The 8,139-nt window shown below is 44.7% G+C and overlaps 1 long non-coding RNA gene across 1 annotated transcript; it reads right to left on the bottom strand.

Moving 5' to 3' along the window:
- Positions 1-391: 391 nt before the first annotated feature.
- On the bottom strand, positions 392-5,259 carry LOC128330600 (uncharacterized). Its single transcript, XR_008310174.1, has 2 exons — positions 5,126-5,259; positions 392-3,078 (listed from the first exon to the last, which is right to left on the bottom strand). It is a non-coding gene; the product is annotated as an uncharacterized LOC128330600 (long non-coding RNA).
- Positions 5,260-8,139: the final 2,880 nt, after the last annotated feature.

The following is an 8,139-nucleotide window of genomic DNA, read 5'->3' on the forward strand; positions in this document are numbered from 1 at the left end:
GCCTCTGAGTACCAGTTGCAGGGGAGTAACAGCAGGAGAGAGGGCATGCCTTCAACTCCTGCTGTAGGCTTCCAGTGGCATCTGGTGGGCCACTGTGTGAAACAGGATGCTGGACTAGATGGGACTTGGGTCCAATCCAGCAGGGTTGTTCTTATGTTCTTATGTAACTTGAGGATTTGCTAATTCCCTATAACATGGAGGAGACACTGTAAAGTGCAGCATAGGCAGGTGGAGCAGAACCATCCCTCACCTGTACTTGAATCCTCTTTTTAAAGATGTATTTTCCCCCAACAGAGTCACTTTCAGGCTCAGAGCACTATAGGTTTTTAAAAAGCAGTTTAGTGGAGAAAGTGCAGGCAGTTCCAGGGTTGAAACTTAAACTTCTTCAAAGTGAAAAGAGAATTTATTTTATTTTATTTTTTATTTAAACAAGGAAAAAGAAACAAATATGACATCTCAGTTATCTAAGACATCAACTTGGATTCCACTTCCCCACCATGTCCCCTCTTATAATTCAATTCTAGTTCAATGACAGTTAAAAAAACCCCACATATCTACATGAATAAACAAACATCAAAATTGAAAATATAAAACTTGTGGCCTTATTGCAGAGAAAATCCAAATCTCGGATGTGGAGTTAATCCATGTACCAAATTATAGTGTATAAACGGTTCCCACATTAAAACAAATTTGTCCTCTGATTTGTTCTTTATGTATGAAGTAATCTTTGCCATTGATGCATATTTTCAGTGCTTAAGTTGCCACTCACCTAATGACGGAATTGAGTTTCCAATACAAAGCATAAAAAATCCTAGCTGCAGTTATCATGTATAAAGACAGCTCAATATATTTTGCAGGTATATAAGGTTTTGTAATATTTAACATAAAAATAACTGGTAACAAAGGAATATTCAAATTAAAATCTGTTGCATCTTTCCATGGATTGTCTTCCAACATTTCTGCGCTTTACTCCATGTCCACCACAAATGGTAGAATGTTCCCGCCGGGTTCATGCATTTCCAGCAATTTCCAGAAGACTTATTGTCTATCTTTGCAACCATCACGGGAGTAATGAGAATTTCAAATTACCTCCCAGCGAGAAAAACGGAAACATTTCATGAAATGGTGTCTGTTTCTTCCTCCCAGAAATGGTGCACTTTGCTCCTCTCTTTCTCTCTCTCCCCCCACCCTCTCCCTCTCTCTCTCTCTCTCTCTCTCTCTCTCTCTCACACACACACACCAATGGCTAGCATCTTGACTAACAAAGCACATGTTTGACATGACTGGAGCCCATGTGCAGCTTTCCCCCAATCCCTCTACATTTGCCAGAGCACTTCCGGAGCAGGGATGGTTTGCCCATTTGTGCAACAACACACACATCGAAATAACACACACATAGAGGGACTGGAGAGGTTGCATGCGGGCCTCAGTCATGTCCCTACAATCGTCCAGATGTCAGCCACTGTCCTCAGTTTGCATGGAGAGAGGGTATGACTATTAAACCACTTTCAGATGATGGTGCAGACATGCCCCTAGTACTATTAGAGTTTTGCCCAGAAGTGATGTCTGATCAGAGTGCCCAGGATCTGGCAAAAGAATGCTAATGGGAAGGTTCAGACTCAGACATCATCGTGAACTGGACTGTTATTTTCCAGAATGTATGTGCAAGCCTGACTTCCACTATCAGGACTGCTATGCTGACATTGGATGTGCTGTGTGAACCCACCGATGTCGACATATTCCACCTTACTTGGGATACAGAAGTCAACATCTGTCCCCACTTCAAATCTCGGTTACAGATGTTGGCTTCTGGACCACAAGTAGGACAGAATATGCTGACGTTGATGGGTTCACACAGCATGCCCAATGTTGGCATAGCTGTCCCAACGCTGGAAGTTGGATTCACTTGCACACAACAGATTGGGCTGAGCCATCGATTCACTGCATCGATTCACTGCAAATTACCCAACCCACTTCTAATTCCTTAATGGCTGAAGAGAAAGACAAGTTCATGCTTCTTAATGTGAGCGAATGGCTGAGAGGTGATATGCAATTAAAGGGGTTAACTGAGTGATTTGGTGGGTCCAGAGAAATAGAAAGGAATTGTTCCGGAGCAGTTTTGGTCCAGAGCATTGTGAGAAAATACAATAGTGGCTGCCGCAAAAATATGGCAGCCCCCACTGGTGGCAACCATTTCCCCCCTTCTAAAATTCTTTGGACTGACACCGCATCGAGGGCATTGTGAGAAAATAACATGACCTCCAGGAGGCAGTTGCACAGAGGACCCCAAGCACCTGCCATGGCTGCAAGTGATGGCAAAAGGTTAAAAGGATGGGGTGCGGGGGGAGAAAAAAGCCAACAAAAACTAAAGTGAGTTAAAAAGCAGGGAGGCTATAATTAGTTCTGAAACAAAACAAAACAAAACAATTAACACGAGTACCAAAACGCTTAATAACAAAAATGAACATTGTACCACAACAATGTTCCTCCTTTCATACCCGTATCTTGGAACCTTACAGAACTATGCGATGCTGTTTTCAGTCGGAAGCAGATTGTCAATATTTGGCCAGCAGTTTTTATCCCAGGCAGAGCTATTCATTTATGCATTACATTTCTATATTGCCTAATCAAAAATCTCTAGGCGATTCACAATATTTGCAGGTCCAACCTAACAATCAGCTTGGCACTCTGAGCGACTCCCAGCTTGCTTCCCCCATTCTCCCTGGAACAGAATTATTGGTGATGTGAGTGCCTCTGAACATGTGCAGAGTGCCTTTATTTCATCGCAGAAAAAGTATAGCCAGTCTCCACATACTTGGGAACAGACAGTAGGATTTTCAGCTTGGATACAATAGCTTCCACTGTCTCTTGAACCTTCCACTGTCCCTTGGATTACTCATCTAAAAGTAAAAGATATATCCTTCTTCCTTCCTTCCTTCCTTCCTTCCTTCCTTCTTAAAAGTATTTGTTCTTTTAAACAATTTACATAGCAAAGCCAAACATATATGTCAGCTCAAAATCCTATTTCTGAAAACAAATTGTTATTACTTCATATGTTGGTAGGCAGTATTGTGATGTCTAGAAAGGAAATTATGACAAGAGATTAAAAACAATGCATTTAATGAAAACATGAAAAAATAAAGCTGAAGTACCAATAATATTTCCAATCCCACATTAGTTTATCTGCAGAACTTAAAATATTAAGTAGATTAATGCATGTAAGAGATCTGATATCTTTCATGTCTGGCATATCCTGGTATTCTTGTGCTTGCTATCTATCTATCTATCTATCTATCTATCTATCAAGTTTACTTTTATTCAGGTTTTTGAACATTTTGTTTTCAGATAATATAAACAAAGAAAAACATGATCAACCATTTATTTTTTTAAAAATCCTGTGAAAAAGATGTGATGATAGGAAACAGCTCCCAAAAATAAACTATCAAGGAAGGAAAAAGATCTCCAGCCAATTTAAGCAAACAATAGAAGAGGCATACCTATTCCCCCTTTTATTTCTTAGAATAACTATCTGACTTCATATATCTATTTAGGGCCATCTAAAAATGGATGATTATATTTCTGAGATCAAGCGTCTTCTAGTATATTCTTTACCATGCAATAGCTATGTATATTCTTAGTTATGCAATAACCATCGCTCAAAATCCTTCTTCTCGTTCTTGGTGGCCACTAGCTTACCTCACTCACAAGGCAAACATATACATTTGATCAATGGCCAACATTTTAGTTTGCTGTTAGGCTTCAGAGGGGTTTCTAGTGGTTAGCTACCTTTGTTTTCATTAGCAGATATGTCTATGACAATGCATGCCTGATGTCTAAATTATCAGTCATATTCGACAGGACCTTCATAGAAGGCAGGGCTGGCCTTGGAGGTGGGCAAGCTGGGAGTTGCTCAGGTTGCCTACCCGAAAAGAGTGCCAGGCTGAGCTTGGTAGCTTGGAACTTTTTCACACAGGGCTTTTTGCTCGCAGCTCCTCCATAATGGAGGGTGTGCCTTTACATATTGGACAGATTTACCCTGAGGTCCCTGTGAGCTATTGGGGAGCATTTCACACACAAATCAGGTTATTCATTGCGCGTTAGAGTGTAGCCCGAGTTATATCCGGGGTTTAAAAATCCACTTTTTGAGTCCATTTTTTAAAGGGCAACTTTGAACTCACAATAAAGCCTCACAGTAAAATGCATGTTAAAGCCTGCTCTCTGAAAATGCTCTTGGTGTTCATTAAGTGGACTGTCTGCAGTGAGCTAGGAAGAAAAACACTGATAAACCAACCAGCTGCAGGGGGTGATCAAAGGCCTCCTTGCCCAGAGTGCTACTTATCCTAGGGCTGCTGGCCCTGTTCGAAATCTAACCTTGGCCCCACAATGATGTAATTGTAGAGACAGCCCCCATTTTATGGGGGCTATCCCCACCAAAGTGGGATAAAATGTAAGTGGGGGGATATTCCCACGAAAGTGGGATAAAATGTAAGATAGAATGCAGAAGGAAGGAAAGAAGGAAGACCAATGCCATTTTGTAAATGTGCCAGATTCTTAAGCCTTGTTCAGTCACAATTCTGCTGTGTTATGGCCAAACCATTGGCCTCACGCCTAAATGTCCCCTCCTAACTGAGCAAAGAAGCACCTTTTTAAAAGTGGTGATTCTTCTTATTGAGCAGGGGGAGAGCAACTGGCCCTATCCATCCCCAGGACAGCATCCCTTCAGTGGCTGTTGCTGGTGTCTATCCTGGTTTGGGTTTTTTTAGATTGTGAGCCTTTGGGGGACAGGCAGTCATTTATTTATTTATTCATATGTAAACTGCTTTGAATTTTTTTTGTTGAAAAATGGTGTGTGTGTGTATTATACATATTCATCATATTTGTATCCATAAAAGACAAAGCAGAAGCAGAGAGAGGCTTTGTTGGCCGGGGTAACTTGCCATCTCATGAGCCAAAGTATAGTTCACTAGTTATTTTAGACCCGTTAAATTAACGGGCGCTAGGAGAGTTGTGCGCTCTGGGCCCCCCGCCGCCATTTCCCCTCCCGCCGCCGCCAGCCTCCATGCCGCGGCCGGTCTTCCCCAGCCCGCCGACCTCCCCTTTCTGGCTTCCCCCGCCGCCTCCTCACCCCGTCCAGCGGCCGCCTCGCCCGGCTTCTTCCTCTGCCTCTTCCTCTTCCTCTGGTGGGGGGGTCCTCTTCCCCCTGCCTGGCTTCGGCGCCGCCACCAGGACTCGGCCGGCTTCCCCCGCCGCCTCTTCCCCCCGCCCAGCTTTGGCGGCGCGGCCAGGCCTTGGCCACAGCTCCGCCGCCGCCTTGGCCAGCTTCCCCCGCCGCCTCTTCCCCCCGCCCGGCTTCGCGGCGGCCGCTTCTCCTCGGCCGCCACTTCTCCTCCTCCAACATGGCCGCCGTGTCTCTGCGGCCGTATCTTTCCGAGCTTAGCTAAGGGGACAAGTCATGCTTGCGACCACAAGACCAGCTCTCCTCTCCAGAGGGCAGTGGGGGGCGCCAAAACTGGGAATCCTTGGGCTGGCTCTGCTGTTCATTCCTCTTATTTCAACTTAGCTTCTTTTCTTAATGTGCCCTGTAGCTTGTTTTGTTGTCTGTCACTATCAGGTAATCATGTATTAAGAGGTCGAAATTCACCTATTGGAGTCCAAGGCATCTGTTTTCTGGATAATTGTGTCAAAACTATTGGTTCCTTATGTACAAACTCAGAAGCCCTTGAAAGAGAACCCTTGGTGCCTGACATCTTGCATCCTTTGGCTCAATGTTTGCCTCTTTCCCCATCCCCAAACCCATTTTAAGAGTTAGGCGTTTTCCATCAAACAGGTGAAGTCCAAATAAAGAAGAGTAGCTCTGGACATGTGCAGAGTATATCTTATCCTCACTGGGTAGCCACCGCCCGTCCACAAAAACCTGGGAGCATGAGAAAGGCTTTTAGGACTGAAGCTGAGATTATACTGGACAGCCTTGGAAATCTGTCACACCTTCAGAATCAACCCCAGCTTTGGCTTGTTAGTGGTTAACCAACGTAACCCCATGTCGATAGCTGGATCTCAGAACTCTGGGGTGGACTGTGTGTGACAGGCTGGTTTTAGAATTCCCCTCCTAGCCAAACAATGGAGCAGCAGAGAGGGCAAAGCATTATGCAATGGAGATACCATCAGGGCTTCAGCAGGCCTCTGTTGGTGGCGCCTTTGCTTGTGAATTGCCTGGCCTTTCCCTTCCCCCCTCCCCATCAAATGCAAGCCTGCCACCAAGACTTTTCTACACTCTGCTGCCATGCACCTACCCACCCACCTATTTGTCTTCTACTTCTTTCTCTCTCTCTCTTTTTAGTTTTGGTTAGCAACTGGCGCTCTGGGCCAGGCCATTGGCTGGCATGTGGTCGTGGGTGACCCCTGCTGTGGCAGCCTGGCTTGTTGGAGCAAAGCAAACTAGCAGATCTGATAGCCGCCTGGAGCACTTGGCGCAAGCTGCGGAGCTGCGCTAAATATAGGCTTCTTGGGGAAAGGCTGCTGAGAGAGAGAGAGTGGAAAAAAAAGAAAAGGCTGTTGCAAATTGTGTCATCATCGTTGCTGGTGATGATCAGTTTATTTCAGTTAATGGAGTCTTCCCTGCTTGTTCATTCCATGCCTTGGAAATCAGCCTTGCAAGCATGTTTGAGATTATGTCAGGTCTAATCACTACAAACCTGTTTTCAGCGCAAGGGGAAGGCTCGGAGTTTTGCAAGGCACAAGACAGGGACAAAGAGGCAACGACGGAGCGTCTGAGCATGGGGAGAGTGTAGGTTTCCATCTGAGATTTGGCAAAAGGTGTCATTTTGCTTCTCCTGGTCTCTTGTCCAAGTCACTAATTCCGGCATGCTTTCCATAAGGGGATTCCCACAGTCCTTGTGCACACAGCATTTGCTTTCAGCCTTTAAGGGTATTAGGACAAATGCACACAGAGCTGTAGAGAAACATTGGCTGGGCCATGCAGTAGGAATCAGCACATACAAAGCTTACCACACTTAGACAACTGTCCACAAGGAGTGATGTAATGCGACTTCCACCTAGTACCAATTTAATGTGCTCAGAGCCAGACGTTTTCTGGTGCAGCCTAAATTATGGGGGTATGTGGGGGGAGAATTAGCAGTAAATGCAAAAACAGCAGGAATCTAGATGCAAGTAATCTAATATATTTAAAGTGATTTGGTTATTGTATCATCTATTTTTAGATCAAAGGATTTGGAGGCAGTATTAGGGTATTATTTATTATTAATTATTTAAAATATTTATATCCCACCCCTCCAGTGCAATACTGCTCGGGGCAGCTTACAACACTAAGATAGACACAAATACAAGTAATAAAATTAATTTTTTTAACAAAAGTCAGATTAAAAAGTTATTAGTTTCAAACTAAAACTGAAAATTATAAACAGCTAAAGAAGCTACCAGATATAACACAATAATAATGATATTAAAAAGCCTCCTTTAAAAAGTGTTTTAAGATGTTTTTTAAAAACACTGAGGGAGGGAGCATGGCGAAGCTCTTCAGGGAGAGTGTTCCAAAACCGAGGAGCCACAACCAAAAAGGCCGTCTCTAGTCCCCGCCAACTGGATCTGTTAGTGGCGGGGTCATGAGCAGGGCCTGGAAGATTCAGGGTATTTACTTTACAGAGCGAGATGAATTAGCTTTCAGATTAAAACACAAGATGTGATTCGTTGGCAGGAAAGTGAGGTGGTGGCCACTAGCTTGGATGGCTTTAAGGCCACCTCCAGCCTCAGAGGTGTGATGCCTCTCAATACCAGTTGCAGGGGAGTAACAGCAAGAGAGAGGACATGCCCTCACCTCTTGCCTGTGGGCTTCCCATGGCTGTGCTGGATGCAGGGAGGAGCATGGCTGGTCGAGGGTATTGCAGCCAGCCTTAACAGCAGGGGTGGGAGGGAAGCATAACAGTGGGGAAGGAGCATCCTGGGGAGGTGAGAGGCTGCCTTGGTAGTCCTGCAGCCCAGTGCCCTTTGAACTCTCCCCACTTCATTGTCCCAACATGCCTGGACCTTGTACCCCAAGGTACTTCAGCTTTCAGCTTGCTCTCTCCCAGCTTCTCCATCTGGTCTGTGACTCTGTTCCATGCAAACTAAGCTACTGCTTTTGTT

This window comes from Hemicordylus capensis, chromosome 6 (genome assembly GCF_027244095.1).
Source record: "Hemicordylus capensis ecotype Gifberg chromosome 6, rHemCap1.1.pri, whole genome shotgun sequence".
Taxonomy (NCBI): domain Eukaryota; kingdom Metazoa; phylum Chordata; class Lepidosauria; order Squamata; family Cordylidae; genus Hemicordylus; species Hemicordylus capensis.